The 22,845-nt window shown below is 34.3% G+C and overlaps 1 long non-coding RNA gene and 8 other non-coding genes across 9 annotated transcripts in view; 1 reads left to right on the top strand and 8 right to left on the bottom strand.

Annotated features, from left to right (window-relative positions):
* Positions 1-22,845, bottom strand: part of LOC135205965 (uncharacterized) — a 146,731-nt gene that overhangs the window by 74,718 nt on the left and 49,168 nt on the right. The gene's annotated exons all lie outside the window — the stretch shown is intronic.
* Positions 10,813-10,884, bottom strand: Trnam-cau (transfer RNA methionine (anticodon CAU)). Its single transcript has one exon. It is a non-coding gene; the product is annotated as a tRNA-Met (tRNA).
* On the bottom strand, positions 11,986-12,057 carry Trnam-cau (transfer RNA methionine (anticodon CAU)). Its single transcript has one exon. It is a non-coding gene; the product is annotated as a tRNA-Met (tRNA).
* Trnam-cau (transfer RNA methionine (anticodon CAU)) lies at positions 15,210-15,281 on the bottom strand. The gene has a single exon. It is a non-coding gene; the product is annotated as a tRNA-Met (tRNA).
* On the bottom strand, positions 16,283-16,354 carry Trnam-cau (transfer RNA methionine (anticodon CAU)). The gene has a single exon. It is a non-coding gene; the product is annotated as a tRNA-Met (tRNA).
* Positions 17,371-17,442, bottom strand: Trnam-cau (transfer RNA methionine (anticodon CAU)). Its single transcript has one exon. It is a non-coding gene; the product is annotated as a tRNA-Met (tRNA).
* Positions 18,463-18,534, bottom strand: Trnam-cau (transfer RNA methionine (anticodon CAU)). The gene has a single exon. It is a non-coding gene; the product is annotated as a tRNA-Met (tRNA).
* Trnam-cau (transfer RNA methionine (anticodon CAU)) lies at positions 19,651-19,722 on the bottom strand. The gene has a single exon. It is a non-coding gene; the product is annotated as a tRNA-Met (tRNA).
* On the top strand, positions 21,958-22,029 carry Trnam-cau (transfer RNA methionine (anticodon CAU)). Its single transcript has one exon. It is a non-coding gene; the product is annotated as a tRNA-Met (tRNA).

Below are 22,845 nucleotides of genomic sequence, written 5' to 3'. Positions count from 1 at the left end.
CTACAAGTTGATCTATTTAAAAATGATAACTCACATTTTTCTCTCGAAATGGAAAATAAGACCTAATTATGGTACTCAAGACGCAATTAAAGGCCAAGAATGAACCCAAAAGTTTTAAGCTCATTTGCAACTTCGAATAAAAACTGACTGACTGAAAGGTAAAAAAAATTCCAAAAATTACCAAGTTAAAAGCTGTGAAAGCTTCCTAAGGATCGAAGTAAAGCCCTGAAATACAATGGTTTCTAAATCCAGACAAATTCCAAGCATTGAGAGGAACCCATGAAAGAATATCAATTATCTTCGTCTTTATTATCGCTTCATCATCGGAAGTGAAATGAGATCCTCTGTTCTGTGCTCTCTCAATTCCCATCTGCATCAAGTGAATCAACTTAAAGATAAACCTGTTATGATCAGAAACCGAACTTATGAAAGGGAAAACATTGACACAAGTAGTCATACTACTTCTGCAGTTATCTAATGACTAAGCAAAACCGGACCTGCAAAACTAATTAAGCCGAAAATGGACCTCTAAACGCCACATGCAACCCTTAGAATTAGAAGCAAGAATACACACCCTCAAATGGACACTAAAATTACTTAATACGCCATGGAGCTAGAGCAAAAGATAAACAAACAAAATGAATAACCAAACAATGGATTTCTAAAACAGGAAAATAAACCAAGAATAAACAGGAATTTTAAGAAAACTTGCGATGGGCAAAATAAGGGGGGCTGGGGATTTCTAAAATAGGAAAATAAACCAATAAATAAACTGGAATTTTTGGGAAACTTGCCAAAAAAAAATATATATATACGTATATATATATATACATACATACATATGCATATATATATAATATATATATATATATATATATATATATATATATATATATATATATATATATATATATATATATAAAACATCCTAGACTATTTACTAAATAAGCTATAAAACTCAAAAGTTTCCCTGAGAAGCTAGGAACACTAATGAATCTTGCAACTCATCGTGAATAATTAAACCAAACGATAATTATCGAAAAGTAGATATTAATCACCATGGGTAAAACAAATAGACTCAATGCCTTTTTAAAACAATGGCGTAAATCCATATGATATAAAACAGTAGTGAAACAAAACTAAGTATTTCTATGGAACCTGTTAAGTGAAAGTCAGTTCAGCCAAACTATTCTAATCTGCAAAAGAAACAACACAGTCACACACGTATACATAAACATATGTATTCAGAGGACTGCCTTCAACTAAAGAAAGGCTCAGTTGATTTTTGTTCCATCTCAATTTTTCTTAAAAGCATGGTTTATTTTATTTTGTTCTTGATTTTCCTGTTTTACCCCGCTATTGCCAGGTTATCAAATTTTTGTAGTTTTTAAAGATATATATGTATATATATATATATATATATATATATATATATATATATATATATATATATTAATGCACATTTCTTTTCCTTGGAGTTGTTATCTCCGAGGTTGCCAACAGATAAGTTTCAAAGAAAGAAAACCAGAGCTAACACAAGAAACACAATGAAATACACAGAAGGCAATACATAAACTCCCTCGCTCTCATTCATAAACCTATCTTGCTTGTCACTCTTAACGAGATATGACCACCATATCTCGCTAAGCGGCGCACCGAGAGTGCCACGCAGTCGACAAACGACCGGAACAGAATAAACAAAGAAATGAATAAATGTGACGCAACTGCCGCCTGGGTTTGACTCACTCCTGAGTGACTATGAATAACGCCGACAACCTGTTGTTATACAAATCGGCTTTGTCTCGTTATTTCCAGTTGAACTTCGCTCACTGATCAGTCCCATGACGTTTTCATCGGGGATGCACAGGCGCCAAGATGCTACCGCCTTCGTCCGACGTACAGAAGATGAAATTAATTACTCGGGTTGCTGAGAGAGAGAGAGAGAGAGAGAGAGAGAGACGAGAGATGAAGATTTGCGAGAGAGAGAGAGAGAGAGAGATTATTAAGGAGTCGGAGTCAAGTCTATACGTGTACATACTAAATACGTACATTATATAAGGATGTGTGTATATATATGTATATATATATATATAAATATATATATATATATATACTTATATATATTATATACTTATACATATACATATATATATATATATATATATATATATATATATATATGTGTGTGTGTGTGTGTGTGTGTATATATATATATATATATATATATTATATATAGATATATATAGTATATATAGAAAATATATATATATAATATGATAGTATATATATCATGTGTGTATAAAACGATAACTATATCTGACATAGGAATAAAATACCAGAATATACATTTCACTAGAAAACCTAACTTCATACTATACATGAAACGCTAGACGCAAACTTCATTTCAAACTTTCCGTTACGGGTAAATCTGACGCCCACACCCTATCACTCCAAGACGGGTGGTTTTGTCTTGAGGAAAGGAATTCCTCCTATTTCCGATTCACGTGGCGGCCTCCACTCGTAACTCCTTCGCGTTACTTGGAAAGGTGTGACTTCATTTCCGTCAACTTACTGTCAAGTCGGAAAAATGTAGCGAAACTGCTGACGATCGGCTTAACATGCGACTAATATGGTATGCGCTGTCTTGTTACGATATAGTGACGTAATTCCCGTTGCCCAATTTGGCATATTCTTGCGCATGTAAGTGGGCTACTTGCTAAGACACATTCTGTTCATGCTATATACTAAGGTATATATGTAAATATATAGTTACGTAAGTATACGTATTTGACTGAAGTAAAAATTGTGTTATCTGCTGCTTGTATGCACACAATTGCACTAATATACATACATGCATATATATATATATATATATATATATATATATATATATATATTACGTATATGAGAGAGAGAGATTCTGGGGCTAAGAAAGTTTGTAAGCACTATCCATAAATCCGTAATTACATCCAGTCTTATTTAACACATTCTGCTCATTTGATCTTTATCAAAGTAAGATCGTTATAGCCTGTTCTTAATACTTAAATTAACCCTTATGTTATTCATTTCATGGATTTTGTCGGCGCATTAAAAAAAAAGGCGATACTCATTCAGTTTAAACCAACGTTATCGAGAATTTGAAAATCGACTCTGCGATTCCCGTTAAATTCGAAGGTTACGACGAAGCCCATTTTGAATCTGGACAGTCAGTCTCGAGTGTCAAAATTCCCTTGGAATATCCAAAGCTTGTAAATAACATGACCGAAACAAAAATAGAGAGATAATACTCCAGGGAAAGTGATTAGATATCGCAAGGAAGAAGCAACTAACAAAAAAGAAGGAAAAAAAAACCGAGAGTAAAAATGGGAGAGTAGTTCAACTGTTACATTGAAGAGTGGCGTGAGTTGCTAGATACCTCCAGGCTTTTTCATCAACTTGCTACTATAAGCCTTTTCCTATTGTTTTATTAGTGTTATTCCGTGTTCCTCCTCTTATATTCCTTATGATAAATTATTATGAGCCATAATATGTCAAGCAGGGACTATATCGACAGACGTTTGTGTATCAGACGGTCTTTACTCAGGAGAAATAGTGATAAGTAAAAATAGGAATCTGAAATCATACCTCAGGTTCAAGGTGAGCCACCGAGTGTTCGGATGCGTTGTCGAAAATGATTTGGCCATAACTTCCGCAACAGAAAGTGGCCGATCTTAAATTCGAATTTCTAAACTGAAGATAACTTCAAAATACTGCAAAATATCAAGGTAATCATCATCAAATAAATAAAGATTAAAATATTTACAATGCACAGCAACAGAGAAGCGGGAAACTATTTTCGCAGAAATATCATGAATAACGTAAAACTCAAGACTAGTCAAAGAGCATCAAATCTGTGATCTGCTTGTATATCTAATCATTAAGAAAAAGGGCGTGGGCCAATGAACTTCGCTAATAAAGATTTGCTGAGAACCTGGAAAGATGCATTCTTCTGCAGCCAGCTCCTCCAAAAAGGTACTATAACTATATATATATATATATATATATATATATATATATATAATATATATATATATGTGTGTGTGTGTGTGTGTGTGTGTGTGTATATGCATATACATACATATCTATAAGTGTGTGTATATATAAATATATATATATATATATATATATATATAGATATATATATATATATATATACTATACATCTGTGACTGACATGAGCACGTGTGATTGCTAAGTGAATGCCAGTCAAGATATCAAGATACGATAAAAAAAAAAAAAAGACAGAAAGATGGAAAGGGGAAAAAAGGTAATGGTTGCATCAAAAATTATAAGTTGCATGAAGTAGCATGTGATGACTAATAATAGAGGCCAATAAATAAATGAATGGGGAGTCAAGATAGACAGATAGAACTCTGGTAGCTATCTTGTTGTGTAAAAAAAAAAAAAAAAAAAATTAAAGGAAGAGATTGAGTATTTTTTTTTACTAGAAACGCTGGAGAAAGTCTACAATACATGTGAAATAAGAATTAACAGGGTGAGAAGCGTGAACCAATGACAATATGGTAAACAGTTTGGTGTCAGGAAAATATAAATGGAATAAAAAATGATCCGAGGTAATTTAATCATGCAGAGAGAATACGATGTAGCCGACTGAAACCGCCACGTAACTTTTATTTTCTTGACATTCATGAGAGGGAAAAATGGACAATGCTGGGTTGACCTTGTGGCAGAAGTTTTAGAACGAAAGGCCTTAAAATTCCGCAAGCACAGTTCAGTGTCTTTCCGATGAGCCTCTTGGGTAGCTCCATGAAGACTCAGACCCTGTTGGATTTGTTATCGGTCCCTTACCAGGTGAAAGATACGAATGAGGCAGCGACTGCTTCCTTGTTTTTCCTTAAATCCGCGCAGACTTGAAGGAAACTGTGTTTTTTAATGTTCGCATGTGCATGCACGCACACACGCACACACACACTCATATATATATATATACATATATATATATATATATATATATATATATATATATATATATATATAATATATGAGTTGATAGCTTGCATAAAAAAAATTACAACCCTTTCAACCGGATAATACTGGCGAATATTATATAAGCAACATAAAAGCGTTTGAATAAAATCATTAAAAAAATTAATACTAATAAAGGAATGAAATAGCGGATATACTAAACATCATATCATCGGTCACTCCATAACCACGAAAACCATGTACTACGTAGTGAATTTCTATGACGCTTCAACCATACCTGCCTTCGAATAATCCCATAACGAGGCCCTCAGGCAATATAGTCCCATCATGAATGGCATTTAAAATTCAGACAGGACTTCCTTGTGATACCTTCCGATACTGGAAAATAATACAAATAAAAATAATATTTATATTACGGGTGAAATGCCTTAGGTCCTTTTTCATCATCCACTCCTGTTCCTGACATCTCTTCATTTCACTTCTTGATGAGTGAAAGGGGAGGAGGTGTTATTCAAGCCTAATCAACACGAGCACGCGTTCATTTTGAACAAGTTAAAAGAGTCATTAAATGGTTATTAGAAAATGTCGACTCAAAATAGTGCCCATGCGAAAAAAATAAAAATCTAACAAAATAAAAACTTCTTCAAGAAAAGACAAACACTTTGTAAAGTGAAGTACTAGATACTTTTTAAAAATTAATCATGTTAATAAAACAACAACTGATGAGCATATACATGCAAATGTTTCAGAAACAAAATGCAGCATCATAGCCTTGTTTAAACGCATGAGCTCGACAAATAGTGAAGGCAACTAAAGGTCTCTCTGGTACTGGGCACTGTGACCTCGTGAAACCTCGACAGAAGGTAGACGCTGACGCTCTGCAAGACGAGTAGCACGACGTGCGTTTTTTTTTTTTTTTTTTTTTTTTTTTTTTTTTTTTTTTTTTTTTGCAGCTAACGGAGCGTGCTGAACATGTGCTTCCGTCAAGAATGATTAAATTCACTGACGTCCCATAGGGATATTTACAAGGAAACAAAACAAAAAATTATAATTATCAGGCTGCAAGCATTACATGCGTCACTGGAGTTCTCTATTAGTATGCTGCTTAGGAAAGACGGCCTATCAGATTATCTCCTCATGGTAGTCTCAATCAAAATAACCTTTCTTAGAACAAAGAAATGGAGGGAAACAATAATCAAATCAAACCATTCATAAGTATTGAAAAACTGCGCCAGTCTCGTTTATACATAAATAAACACAGAGAGGAAAAGTGAATGTAAAAGGTAAAGTAAATAAAAGATTTAGTACAGATAAAAAGTATTTAGTATAAATCAAATGAATTTATATGGTGTTAAAATAAGCACTTTAACGGCTGGAGAACAACTGACGGTGGAAACAACGTAGTTGAATCATTCTTCAACATGCAGAATATATATCCTAATAAATCAAAATATAATAATACATTAAGGTGATACAGCGTAAATAATTGAATGGCGACGATATATCAGTTACGTTTTATTACTAACAGGAACAAGAATAACAGAGGAATATACTATAAATCATTCTGGAAAAGTGCATAGAAGAATGGATATTGGAATGTACCATTCTAAAAGGGTAGTGATCGGTTCAAGATTTTTCAATTAGTAAAAGTAGCAATTTCTAAAGAACAACATATATCAGAAAGGAGCAGCAAAGATGTCCATTTGGCAACAGATCAACAGGTCTTGGTGGTCCTGAATATGTAAACATTTCTTGTCTTATTTTCTTTTTTATTTTAACAAAGGTAATTATACTACTTCAGGCCACCGCGGTGTCAGGATATACCTTCTCACAACGATACTCAAAAAAATAAATATGCATAATTGGGATATTATACTACGTCCAAAATGACGACGGTTAAGAAAATGCAGCGCTCATAATGCGACAGAAGCATTGAAAGGAAAGTTTCAAATCGACATATATTTCATTCAGAAGCTGAATATGACAAAAAATGAATTGTTCTGTTATCTAGTCCGGGAAAAAATACAATATCTGAAATGTTCCTTCCATACACTTGAACATGCAAGATAAAGGAAAGTAGGCCTGTCTACCCACACCTTCTCATTCCACCAATTCAAAAATACGTTCATTTCCAGTATGCTCTGCAATTACTCTAAACGACAAACACCCATCAGATTATGGAAATACTAGAAAGAAACAACTGGCTTTGGCAAGCATGTTCTGAATACTATGAAAACAAAACTATTATGTGCTTTTAACATATAACTCCCATTACTTACTGTTCAGCATTAATATATAATTATATATATATATATATATATATATACATATATATATATATATATACATACACACACACATATATATATATATATATATATATATATATATATATATATAACTAATGAGGTATAGGGAATATCTGGTAACTTGTATCACATTATAAAAAATTATCCTTCAACATTTCACAGACTAGAAGGGCACGTTGCAAAGAATAACTGCCTGCATAATCTAAGTTTTCGCCATAAGGTCTGCATACAGCCGGCTAACTATCTACTGCAGGAGAGAAGTATCATGAAGCAGGGTGTTGGGTGTGGGAGGTTGGGGGCGGGTAGGGTTCGGGAGGGAGTGGGAGGGTCAAAGGGCATAAAAAAAAAGAAGATAATTTTAAGATAGACCGCGCAAGGTAAAATGATCGCTGAAGCCACAACCGGTGGCAACCGTCCGAACACAAGGATGAGTCACTGGAAGTACAGGTAACCGACCGTTCAAAAAACGCGACATCTCTCTCTCTCTCTCTCTCTCTCTCTCTCTCTCTCTCTCAGTAGGGCGTGCTCTGACTTCTTGGTCTTGGTCTCATAGAACACCACTCAAGCACGTCTACAGCCCCCATAATAACACCTTATTAAAAACCAGACGAAATATATGTAATTTTACATTTAATTTTCTTAGTACATGATGGGGCGTTATTTCATCTATGGAAAAAAATGACACAGCTGTAGATCATTCTGTATACGTGAAATTCTATCAAACAATACACAGTTTTAAATCGTTAGCAACACAAGCCGTATGACAGTGAACTAAACAAAGCCAGGATATGAACTTTAAAAAATCAAGACATATTTATATATCAATTAAAAAAAAAAAGATGGGTAAGAGACTATTTGTAATATGCAAAATCCTACGAATAACCAAACATTACGGAAATGCGTAATTTCAAAAGAAATTAAATATAATTCCGGAAAATTCTCAATAAAGTGGTTCATTATACAGTGCTAGAGCCAGGTAGGTCCATGTAGTATACCAGAACACCAAAGTGATCATTTGTCATTCTAAATACTGAGATAAGAATAAATGGAGAGAAATCAATGCAAGAAAATAAAACTAGCATTAAGGAGGAACAGTGCATGAGATTCTTTACAAAAAGTCTTTGTTTCCGTTGAATCAACGACGGTCCTATTCTGAGACCCGTCTCCCCCTCTCCCTCTCCCTCCATCCGGCCCCTCAAAAACTCAGAGCCTACCAAACTACCATTAACTAAAAGTTGATTAATACAAATTCACCTTTCTTACTTCCGTTTCTCATTTGCTGTCTGGTCTGTCATCAACAAGAATCTACGCGGTAAGGGAACTAATCCATCACAGCAAACAAAAGATAATGACATACGTTGCGACTCTTTATGCACGGAAGGCTGTCAATTTTCGTGACACTGTTGAGGAACACAAACACACTCACACCCTTTCCCTTCCCCACTCATGTATATAATACACACACACACACACACACACATATATATATATATATATATATATATATATATATATGTATATATATATATATATATATATATATATATATATATAGATATAGTATATCACGAAGATATGGAACGTGTGTGTTTACATTTATTTTTATTCACTATTCGATTCTTTGAGCTGAGATGCAACGTCAATTACTTACCCCAGGACAGGAAAAATCATTGCCTGTAAATACAAAAGGTCTCCAGCAGCTTAATTACCCTGACAGAGGTACTAACAAAAATCATAAGATAACTCAGTTGGGTACAAATGTATTTTCTATGTGGCAGTCTAAAAAACTAAACATGATCACAGGACGAACATTAAAACTGTTATATAGCAAGGTTTTTAAGGAAGAATGTAAATAAAATATATGGGGTCGACACTTACATTTTCAACATAACCCTTACTTAATACCGGATTTTTTTTTTTTTTTTTTTGGATAAGGTTGAGGCAGCTTAATGCTCACCTTCATGATGTTCCCTTCTGTTAATGTTAAAGATATTTCTTATTATCATAGTGAAAATGACAAACGTGCCCCAAAGTAATGCAGGAAGTGAAAAACCGATGATATTTATGGATTGAAATTTGTCAGTTTCCTTTCCGTCTAGGAAACTTGGCTCCAAGTGACAGATCTACCTACCTACGTATTCTTGTATGAATAATAATAATAATAATAATAATAATAATAATAATAATAATAATAATAATAATAATAATAATGTAAGAAATACACGAAGAAGAAAGAAATATATACTCTCTTTACCATAAAAGGGGAACCATGTAGAAAAAGGCAGGAGGTATTACATATATCCCATGAAACAGCCACAATCTTTCTCCTACAGGCACAATCTACTGTAAGCCACCCCATATACTAAAAGAGGAGTGGTACAATGAGAGAGAGAGAGAGAGAGAGAGAGAGAGAGAGAGAGAGAGAGAGAGAGAGACCTGTATAAATCGAGAAACCAGTCCAGTACACCTGCTGATTTAATCTCGGGTAAAAATCCTCAGGCGTCCGAGTGAAAGCACGACCCAAAGGAATTATCCTGGGACCGAATGGGACAGAATGGAACGGCACGGAACGGAGGAGATACGAGAAAGGGAGAATTTATAGTTTGGGGTGAGGGAGGTATGTGGAAGACTAGGTTATTACTGTTGAGAGAGAAATCGGCGTGATTGACGTGGGTATACCAATACAGGTAAAGAAATAAAGGTAAGACCAAGGCCAGGTCTTGGACATGGGAAAACAGCATTTAATACAGGTGAAATGGCGTGTAGAAAATTCTAATAAAATGGAATATTACATCTGATGCCTAACACATGAGAGAGAGAGAGAGAGAGAGAGAGAGAGAGAGAGAGAGAGAGAGAGAGAGATGAGAGAGAGAGAGAGAGAGACTCAGAAGTACAGAAATACAGAAGAAAAGAACATTAGTTTGTGAAAGATGGACAAAATTTATCAACATTTGTAGTTAATTTTTGTTCATAACAGTAGATTTTTTGTGATAACTAACAACAATTCAACATTTACGATTTCACATATTAAAAGTAATCAATATCTGTAGAGAATTTTATGAATGCTATCTAACAAATATGTATTCTGTATGTGAATGATTATATATACGTATGTATCGTATACGCTAACGAACACCACTTCGGATTGTATTCGTTGATCTTACCTTAGTAGTGTTAAAGTACCTCATTTTATTTTTCCTAGAGTACCACGTACCACGCCAGTAGGCGCCCAAAAGCTTACTACGTTTTTTTTAAAAACCTATGTCAAGAATTGTCACAATAACAACGGATAAAGACAAGAAATCTAATGATGAAATTCCTTGGAGAGAATTCTCCCAGTAACACTAATTCTAAAATTTAGTGTGCAATTAACATCTACATGCCCAGTGACACAAACATAACAGATATAAAGGCTTTTAAGCTCATATATGATGCTGTCACTAGATTACATGTGGAACAAAGTATGTGCAACAAGTTATTTATTTTTTTTTTATCAAATTCATTACCAAAAGAGTTGTAGCAGAGCGTGGTTTCGATCCACGGACCTCTGGGTTATGGGCCCAGCACGCTTCCACTGCGCCACTCTGCTCACGGAGCATTACCGCTCGACTCTTTAGATTTTAGGGTGGACTCGAAACCTCGCTGTCAAAAAGTTATGGTATTTAACATTTATCACTTCCTTCTTCAAAATTTAATATCAAAATGGAACACTAACTCTGCCGTCGTCTCCTTAAACGTTGCTTGAGGAGCAAGACTACTACTGGCATATAGCCAACTTAGTCCATCAACATGCATTTTGAGCAGCAGACTGGCATAGTAACCCAGGTATAATCAAGTTCACACCAAAAGAAAATATTTTGGAGCATAGAAAATAAAAATAATACTTAATGAAAATAAAAATAATACCATATAAAGTACAGTTAATTAAAGAACAAGAAAAAGATAAATTTGATGATGATTCACGAGTTCTGAAATACATGCATGTGGTTAGCAACTGTAAGATAGTCTGAAAATGTTTTATAGCTATATATTTCTTTATTGCTGGAAAATAATATACCTATTTGATAAAAATAAACTTTTAAATAATTAAATTCATGCAAGAATGTGAAAGAAACAGACAAATGTGGATTTAGGTGGGCTTGAAATGGCTTAACTATCTTACTCGAAAACATCAATGAATGTATGCCGATTCCACATGTGCATGCATTCAGAAGTGAAGTGTGTATACACAAACGGTAAATAACTGCAAGCACCACTTCAGCTGTTATTCCTCAAGATTAGATTAATATCTTTAATATTTCACTGCATTTTTATTTTTTTACAAAGTCCCATGAAATCATGTCAAAATCATTCAATCATTAAAAAAGCATTAAGTTTAAATATAGTGGTGAATCCTAATTGAAAAAATTCATAACAACAATATTAGTTAGTAAACAATAACAGCAAAACGATTACTTAGTGACAAAATGCTTAATACAAAATCTCCATTAGAAAACCTCAAACGTAACTTCACTGCGGGACTAACGTCGCAACATTATAGACCAGCATTACATTTTGCAACCAAGTTTATCTGATTCTTGTATACACCACATTACATAATCTCATGTTCATGGCTTGCATTTTCCTAGAGGACGTGAACAAGGACAGTTTGTGAGGACCTGCCATTAAGTTCTCGTCAAAAGTACGTCTGTAGCAGAGCGTGGTTTCGATCCACGGACCTCTGGGTTATGGGCCCAGCACGCTTCCACTGCGCCACTCTGCTCATGGAGCATACTTGCTCGATTCTTTAGATTTTAGGGTTGACATGAAACTTCGCTGTCTAAAACAGTATTGTAGTTAACATTTATCTCTTCCTTCTTCAAACTTTAATATCAAATTGGAACACTGAGTCTATTGTCATCTTCTTAACCATTGCTTGAAGAACAAGACTTCTACTGGCATATAGCCAACTTAGTCCATCAACATGCATTTTGAGCAGCAGACTGGCATAGTAAACCAGTTATAATCAAATTCATTCCAAAAGAAAATATTTTGGATCATAGTAATGAAAATAAAAATAATACTAAATAAAGTACAGTTAATTAAAGAACATGAGAAAGATAAATTTGATGATGATTCACGGGTTCAGAAATACATCCATGTGGTTAGCAACTGTCAGATGGTCTGAAAATGTTTTATGGCTACATTTTTCTTAATTGCTGGAGAATAATCCACTTATCTGATAAAAAAAAAAACGTTAAAATAATTAGATTCATGCAAGAATTTGAAGGAAACAGACGAATGTGGATTTAGGAGGGCTTGAAATGGCTTAATTATCTTACTCGAAAACATTATTAAATGCATGCCGATTCCACATGTGTATGCATTCAGACATGTGTATACACAAACTGTATATGACTGCAAGCACTACTTCAGCTGTTATTCCTCAAGATGAGATTAATAGCTTTAATATTTCACAGCATTTTTATTTTTTACGAAGTCCCATGAAATCACATCAAAATTAGTCATCATTTAGAAAAGCAGTAAGTAAAAAAGTCATAATAATACATTAGTTAGTAAACAATAACAGCAAAACGATTATTATTAGTGACAAAAGTGACAAAATGCTTAATACAGAATCCCCATAATAAAACCTCAAATGTACCTTCACTGCAGGACTAACCTTGCAACATTATAGACTGGCAATATATCTTGTCACCAAGTTATAAACATCACATTACATAACCTTATGTTCATGGCTTGCATTTTCTTAAAGGACGTGTATAAGGACACAGTTTGTGAGGACCTGTCAGTAAGTTCTCGTCAAAAGTACGTCCATAGCAGAGCGTGGTTTCGATCCACGGATCTCTGGGTTATGGGCTTCCAATACGCCACTCTGCTCGTGGAGCATATTAAGTGAATTATTCAAGTTTTGTTGATGAGACACTTCACAACTTACAACAGTTCTGAGAGCTATAATTCAGTATTTGCTGCTTTAAACCTGAATTTCAAAAGGATGCAGTCATTCTGTGATTCATCTCAATACAGGTTGCTTGAGGAGGAGCAAAGACCTGTCCTGGCATAAAGCCAGTTCAGTCTTCTGACACAGACTTTGAGTAGCAGACTGATGCAGTTAAACAGTGCATTACCAAATTTACCCTAAACAAAATATTCTTGAACATACTAGTGAAATTTAAAAAAAAAATACCATATAAAACAGGTAAATCACAAAAAAAAGGAAGAGAAAAATTTGATGATGGTTCATGAGTCCAGAATACTTTCATATGGTCAGCAATTGTGGCAGATTGTCTGAAGAAATTTGATATCTACATATTTTTTTATAGCTTTATAATTTGTTAAAAATAACTGGAGAATATTACACATGTATAACTACTAAGCTTCAAAATAACCAGAATTATGGAAGAGTCTGATAACCAGTAAGACACAAAGAGGTGGAATTCTGCGCGTACATGCACATGCATGTGAGTGTATGCATAGAGTATGTAACTGCAAGCACCACTGCAGCCTGTTTGCATTTTTACTGTTCATCTTTTACTTTTACATACCACAAATCGTGTCTAAATTTTAACATCATTTTAGAAAAGCACAAAATTAAGTACTGAATTTAATTAAAGAACTGTCAAATATAACCACAATGTTAGTTAGCTAATAATAATAGCAAAATAACTGGACATCTGGGAAGGTATGATTGATAAAAAAAATCTGTCCTAAACGTTCTCGAGTGTAAAAGTACTGCAATATTGAGCTAGGTATAAATTCATGATTACATCATTGCTAAAGGACCCAGGTAAAATACACGTTTCATGGGGTCATTATTTTTCATCATTGACCCATGTGTAAGGACACATACGTGGTGGGCCATCAGGTTCTCATCAAAATAACGTCTGTAGCAGAGCGTGGTTTCGGTCCACGGACCTCTGGGTTATGGGCCCAGCACGCTTCCACTGCGCCACTCTGCTCGTGGAGCATATCAACCCAACTCTTCACGTTTTATTGTTGATGTGACACTTCACAACTAACAATAGTTCTGATAGCTATAAATCAATATCCACTGCTTTAGACCTGAATTTCAAAAGGATGGAATCGTTTTTTGATTCATCTCGATCCTAACCTAACCTAACCTAAAGCCAGCTTAGTCTCTCCACACGGACTTTGAGCAGCATATTGGCACAATTAAACATTGCATTAAGAAATTTACTCAAAGAATCAAAAGAAACTATACTGGAACATACTAATGAAAAAAAAGCAACATATAAAACAGCTAAAGCAAAAAAAAGAGAGATTTGTCTGAACAAATTTGATATCTACACATTTTTTTAAAGCTACATATCTTCTTTTTTTTTATAATTGGAGAATGTCACACTTCCATGACAACTAAGCTTTAAAATAACCAGAATAATGGAAGAATCTCAAGTCACAGACACAAAGAGGATTAATTAGGAAATATTGATTCTGCGCCTGAATGCATATGCATGTGAGTGTATGCATAGAATATATAACTGCAATCATCACTTTAGAAAAGCACAAACATCAGTGCTATATAAGCAAAATTTAATTAAAGAACTGTCAAATATAACCACATTTAATTAATAATTAATAATAGCAAAATAACTGGACAAACTGGACATTTGAGACGGTACGGTTAAGAAAAAAAATCATTATTAAATATTCTCGAATGTAAATGCACTGTAACACAAATTTAGCAAATCAACTTTCAGAACGGCTTCGTGTCATCGAGCTTAGCCGATTCTTCTAGACATCAGATTGAACTATATGTTTATGGATTACATTTTTGCAAAAGGACCCTTATAATGAGACAAGTTTGGTGAGGCCATTATTTTTCATAAACGACCCCAATGTAAGGAAACAAACACACATGGTGAGACCATTAGGTTCTCGCCAAAAGTACCTCCGTAGCAGAGCGTGGTTTCGATCCACGGACCTCTGGGTTATGGGCCCAGCACGCTTCCACTGCGCCACTCTGCTCGTGGAGCATATTAAGCGAATTATTCAAGTTTTGTTGATGAGTCACTTCACAACTTACAACAGTCCTCAGAGCTATAATTCAGTATTTGCTGCTTTAAACCTGAATTTCAAAATGATGCAGTTATTCTGTGATTCATCTCAATACAGGTTGCTTGAGGAGGAGCAAAGACCTGTCCTGGCATAAAGCCAGTTCAGTCTTTTGACACAGACTTTGAGTAGCAGACTGATGCAGTTAAACAGTGCATTACCAAATTTACCCTAAACAAAACATTCTTGAACATACTAGTGAAATTTAAAAAAATTTACCATATAAAACAGGTAAATCACAAAAAAAAAAAAAATTGATGATGGTTCATGAGTCCAGAATACTTTCATAAGGTCAGCAATTGTGGCAGATTTTCTGAAGAAATTTGATATCTACATATATTTTTGTAGCTTTATAATTTGTTAAAAATAACTGGAGAATATTACACATGTATAACTACTAAGCTTCAAAATAACCAGAATTATGGAAGAGTCTGAAAACCAATAAGACACAAAGAGGTGGAATTAGAAAATGCTGATTCTGCGTGTGCATGCACATGCATGTGAGTGTATGCATAGAGTATATAACTGCAAGCACCACTGCAGCCTGTTTGCATTTTTACAGTTCATCTTTTACTTTTACCTACCACAAATCGTGTCTAAATTTTAACATCATTTTAGAAAAGCACAAAAAGTAAGTACTATAGAATTGAAATTTAATTAAAGAACTGTCAAATATAACCACAATGTTAGTTAGCTATTAATAATAGCAAAATAACTGGAGATCTGGGAAGGTATGATTGATAAAAAAAATCGTTCTTAAACGTTCTCGAGTGTAAAAGTACTGCAATATTGAGCTAAGTATAAATTCATGATTATATCATTGCTAAAGGACCCAGGTAATTATTTTTCATCATAGACCCCTGTGTAAGGACACGTGTGGTGGGGTCATCAGGTTCTCATCAAAATAACGTCTGTAGCAGAGCGTGGTTTCGATCCACGGACCTCTGGGTTATGGGCCCAGCACGCTTCCACTGCGCCACTCTGCTTGTGGAGCATATCAACCCAACTCTTCACGTTTTATTGTTGATGTGACACTTCACAACTAACAACAGTTCTGATAGCTATAAATCAATATCCACTGCTTTAGACCTGAATTTCAAAAGGATGGAATCATTTCGTGATTCATCTCGATCCTAACCTAACCTAACCTAACCTAAACCTAACCTAAAGCCAGCTTAGTCTCTCAACACAGACTTTGAGCAGCATATTGGCACAATTAAACATTGCATTACGAAATTTACTCTAAGAGTCAAAAGAAACTATACTGGAACATACTAATGAAAAAAAAATAACATATAAAACAGCTATAGCACAAAATAGAGAGAAATTTGATGATTGTTCAAGAATTCTGAAAACTTGCATGATTGTCTGAACAAATTTGATATCTACATATTTTTTTATAGCTACATAACTTTTTTTTTTATAACTGGAGAAAGTCACACTTCCATGACAACTAAGCTTTAAAATAACCAGAATAATGGAAGAATCTCAAGTCACAAAGACACAAAGAGGATGAATAAGGAAATATTGATTCTGCATGTGAATGCATATGCATGTGAGTGTATGCATAAAGTATGTAACTAGAGTATGTAACTGCAATCATCACTTTAGAAAAGCACAAACATCAGTACTATAGTATAAGCAAAATTTAATTAAAGAACTGTCAAATATAACCACATTTAGTTAATAATTGATAATAGCAAAATAACTGGACATTTGGGACGGTACGGTTAAGAAAATAAATCTTTATTAAACATTCTCGAATGTAAATGCACTGCAACACAAAATTAGCAAATCAACTTTCAGAACGACTTCGTGTCATTGAGCTTAGCCAATTCTTCTAGACATCAGATTGAACTATATGTTTATGGATTACATGTTTACAAAAGGACCCTTATAATGAGACAAGTTTGGTGAGGCCATTTTTTTTCATAAACGAACCCAATGTAAGGAAACCAACACACATGGTGAAACAATTAGGTTCTCGCCAAAAGCACCTCCGTAGCAGAGCGTGGTTTCGATCCACGGACCTCTGGGTTATGGGCCCAGCACGCTTCCACTGCGCCACTCTGCTCGTGGAGCATATTAAGCGAATTATTCAAGTTTTGTTGATGAGACACTTCACAACTTACAACAGTCCTCAGAGCTATAATTCAGCATTTGCTGCTTTAAACCTGAATTTCAAAAGGATGCAGTCATTCTGTGATTCATCTCAATACAGGTTGCTTGAGGAGGAGCAAAGACCTGTCCTGGCATAAAGCCAGTTCAGTCTTTTGACACAGACTTTGAGTAGCAGACTGATGCAGTTAAACAGTGCATTAGCCAATTTACCCTAAACAAAACATTCTTGAACATACTAGTGAAATTTTAAAAAATTTACCATATAAAACAGGTAAATCACAAAAAAAAAAAAAAAAATTGATGATGGCTCATGAGTCCAGAATACTTTCATATTCAGCAATTGTGGCAGATTTTCTGAAGAAATTTGATATCTACATATTTTTTTAGCTTTATAATTTGTTAAAAATAACTGGAGAATATTACACATGTGTGACCACTAAGCTTCAAAATAACCAGCATTATGGAAGAGTCTTATAACCAATAAGACACAAAGAGGTGGAATTAGGAAATGCTGATTCTGCGTGTGCATGCACATACATGTGAGTGTATGCATAGAGTATATAACTGCAAGCAACACTGCAGCCTGTTTGCATTTTCACTGTTCATCTTTTACATTTGCATACCACAAATCGTGTCTAAATTTTAACATCATTTTAAGAAAGCACAAACATAAGTACTACAGAATTGAAATTTAATTAAAGAACTGTCAAATATAACCACAATGTTAGTTAGTTATTAATAATAGCAAAATAACTGGACATCTAGGAAGGTATGGTTGATAAAAAAAAATCTTTCCTAAACGTTCTAGAGTGTAAACGTACTGCAATTGAGCTAAGTATAAATTCATAGATTACATCATTGCTAAAGGACCCACGTAAAATACGTTTCATGAGGCTATTATTTTTCATCATAGACCCCTGTGTAAGAACACATGCGTGGTAGGGTCATCTGGCTCTCATCAAAATTACGTCAGTAGCAGAGCGTGGTTTCGATCCACGGACCTCTGGGTTATGGGCCCAGCACGCTTCCACTGCGCCACTCTGCTCGTGGAGCATATCAACCCAACTCTTCAAGTTTTATTGTTGATGTGACACTTCACAACTAACAACAGTTCTGATAGCTATAAATCAATATCCACTGCTTTAGACCTGAATTTCAAAAGGATGGAATCATTTCGTGATTCATCTCGATCCTAACCTAACCTAACTTAACCTTAACCTAACCTGAAGCCAGCTTAGTCTCTCAACATGGACTTTGAGCAGTATATTGGCACAATTAAACATTGCATTACGAAATTTACTCTAAGAGTCAAAAGAAACTATACTGGAACATACTAATGAAAAAAAAAAAAACATATAAAACAGCTAGAGCACAAAAAAGAGAGAGAAATTAGATGATTGTTCAAGAGTTCTGAAAACTTGCATGACTGTCTGAACAAATTTGATATCTACATATTTTTTTATAGCTACATATCTTTTTTTTATAACTGGAGAATGTCACACTTCCATGACAAGTAAGCTTTAAAATAACCAGAATAATGGAAGAATCTCAAGTCACAAAGACACAAAGAGGATGAATTAGGAAATATTGATTCTGCATGTGAATGCATATGCATGTGATTGTATGCATAGAGTATGTAACTGCAAGCATCACTTCAGCCTGTTTACATCTTTACTGTTCATCGTTTGCTTCCACCTACCACAAATCGTGTCTAAATTTTAACATCATTTTAGAAAAGCACAAACATCAGTACTATATAAGCAAAATTTAATTAAAGAACTGTCAAATATAACCACAGCTAGTTAATAATTGAAAATAACAAAATAACTGGTCGTTTGGGACGGTACGGTTAAGAAAAAATATCTGTACTAAACATTCTCGAACGTAAATGCACTGTAACACAAATTCAGCAAATAAGCTTTCAGAATGGCTTCGTGTCATCGAGCTTAGCCAATTCTTATAGACATCAGATTGAACTATATGAGCTTAGCCAATTCTTATAGACATCAGACTGAACTATATGTTCATGGATTACATTTTTGCAAAAGGACCCTTGTAATGAGACAAGTTTGGTGAGGCCATTATTTTTCATAAACGCCCCCCATGTAAGGAAACAAACACACATGGTGAGACAATTAGGTTCTCGTCAAAAGCAGGTCCGTAGCAGAGCGTGGTTTCGATCCACGGACCTCTGGGTTATGGGCCCAGCACGCTTCCACTGCGCCACTCTGCTCACAGAGCATATTTGTACAACTCTTCACTTTTTATTGATGTGACACTTCACAACCGACAATAGGTCTAATAGTTAATATTCAATGTCTGTTGCTTTATAACTGAATTTCAAAAGGGTGCAATCATTCTGTGATTCATCTCATTACAGGTTGCTTGGGGAAGAGCAAAGTCCTGTCCTGGCATAAAGGCAGCTTAGTCTTTTTTTGAGCAGCAGATTGACACAGTTAAACAGTGCATTGCAAATTTACTCAAAAGAAACTATACATGAACATATTGGTGATAGTAAAAAAAAAATACCATATACAACAGGTATAGCAAAAATCAAAAGATAAATTTGATGATGGTTCAAGAGTTCAGAATAGTTGCATGTGGTCAGCAATCGTGGCAATTTGTCTGAAAAATTTTATATCTACATATTTATTTATAACTGCTTAATATGTTATTCATAACGGATGAATATTACACTTGTACGACAATTAGGCTTTAAAATAACCAGAATCATGGAAGAGTCTGATAGTATGATACAAAGAGGTGGAATTAGGAAATGTTGATTCTGCGTGCGCATGCATATGCATGTGAGTGTATGCACAGAGGATATAACTGCTAGCACCATTTCTGCCTCTTCGCATCTTTACTGCTCACATCATTTTTATTTTTACCACAAGTCGTGTCTAAATATTAACATCATTTTAGAAAAACATAATAGTGAGTATGAAATTGAAACAATTAAAGATATTTTCTCTGTTTTCCTGTAATTATGCTCCCCAAAACATTCCATAAATTTTCATATTAAATGGCCTAAAATTATTTCATAAATTTTCATAAGTTTGTATAAAACAAAATTTACTAGAACCTCGAGTTTTTGGTCTTTAATCAAATAATTAATAAAGGATAAATTATAAGTATATGATAAAAACATATCCTTTTACACTTTTTCTTCTTTAAGGGCTCACTCACACTTGTGCCTAGATCACCCACTCGTATCAAGTATTGAAAAATACCTAAATATTCTATAACGGTAACCATCGTGAAACAGTTATTATCAGAAAAAAAATTTCAAAATTAAATGGACTCAAAACATATTAAATAAAATTGAGGAATAAGAAAAGTCCCTGTGAAATGAGTATGGAATGGCTGAAGCAGATGACTGATACAGTACTGATAATGAAGAGAAACTGCAGAAACTAGGGAAGAAATTCACGAGACAATGTGAGCAAGAGAGGTTATATGGTAATAATTATCAACAAAAACGAGCAACGAATGTTAATATATATATAGAACAATTATGGAAGCAATTGCTTTGTGCAAGTCGTTGGAGTAAAAACAATACACGAAACTAGAATGGGTAAAGAGGGGAGACCGAGCAATGAAGCTAAGAAGGTGGCAGGGTACATGCAAAAGATTGGGAAGACGCTTGGAGTATGAAAACCAAGGTAAGATTGAATTTATTATGTGAATGTTGAGCATAATTGAGAGAAAAATAGTTGAAATTGCTGAGATTAATTGCCTAAATCATTTGTTGTTAAGAACTGAAGGGATGAGAAATGTATTGAGACACACAGCTGGTAAAGAAAATGAGAGTAGATGTAATGGTGGTGTAGTGCTTTGAAATGGTTTGTATATGAGATATGGATGATGATGATGATGATGATGATGATGATGATGATATATATATATATATATATAAGGTTTTTTGCCACGAAGGAAAAAATGAAAAAGCGAGATAGCCAAGAAATTTCGGTCCTGTTCGGACCCTTTACTGAGGCAAACTCAATAAAGTTTGCCTCAGTAAAGGGTCCGAACAGGACCGAAAGTATCTCGCTTTTTCATTTTTTCCTTCGTGGCAAAAAACCTTTATTTATACATAGCATCACGTTTTATATACTTCGTGATCAAGTTATTTCATTTATATATCTATATATATAATATATATAATAATATATATATCTTATAGTATATATATATATCTATATATTATATCTATAAATATTAGATATATTAAACCAGATATAGATATATAAATATATATATATATATATATATATATATATATATATATATATATATATATATATATATATATATACCACCCATATTATGAGTTACTGTCATTAAATTCTTTTTCTTACACTGCTAGACAAAACTCTGACAACTTTTAGTTTTGTCGCACTTCATGTATGGCCAGACTTATATCAAGGTTCTGACGTTTCCAAATGAGAGCCTCTGCCAATCTTACAGCAGAGTGGCGCAGTGGAAGCGTGCTGGGCCCATAACCCAGAGGTCCGTGGATCGAAACCACGCTCTGCTAAAAATGTTTTGGGGCCTTTCCACCAATTTTTAAAATTTAATGACAGTCTCCAATACCTTGTGTTCTTTTATCAGCTTTCTGTATTTCAAAGTATATTTAATCTTTTATTCTTGGTATAACGGTTTTAAGGATTGTTAATTTTCTAAAGTCTCTATCGTTATAATAGATCATTTCTTTACTCCTGATAGCGCACTTCCAGTAAATGTCTCATCCTATACTATAAAACGATAAGAAAAATAAATAAAATTTTCACATAAAAAGTTAAAGAATTTCACAGAAATTTACAAGAGCCTTAGACAGAAAGAAAACCAGTCGGTGGATAATCATCTTCGACCTTCTCCAAGGAGGTTTAATAGTGACCCTCTCTCGTCTTGAGTCTGTTCGTTCACATCTAACCGACCAACAAGTTTTGGTCCAACCTTTTTTGGATTCGAGGTCTTTTCCCCCAATATCTCTAATTCAGCGTAGTAATTTAGCAACGCGCCAAGGGGCTGAATTCCTTGAAACATTATTTATATGTAACTTTGGTCACCGAGAGACCGATCTTTCTCACCTACGAAATACACCCTCATAAATAAACAAGTTCTGTTTCATCCCAGGCAAAGATCAAAATGAAATTATGGTAAGAGTGATGTGGATTCCTCCGATACCTTCACTTTTTACAGGGCCTACATAAATTGTTTTCATTGTGGGTGCTTTATCCTACGAGTTGAACAATATCAGAAAACAATTTCATCATCCTTTCACACTTACGTATACCCGTTTATCTTTCTCTATCGCTTCCCTCAGAATAAAAAGGAGTTCTTTTACACATAA

Source organism: Macrobrachium nipponense, chromosome 29, assembly GCF_015104395.2.
Source record: "Macrobrachium nipponense isolate FS-2020 chromosome 29, ASM1510439v2, whole genome shotgun sequence".
NCBI classification, from domain to species: domain Eukaryota; kingdom Metazoa; phylum Arthropoda; class Malacostraca; order Decapoda; family Palaemonidae; genus Macrobrachium; species Macrobrachium nipponense.
The sequence above is the reverse complement of the archived record's forward strand: the minus strand, read 5'-3'. Positions and strand labels throughout refer to the sequence as shown.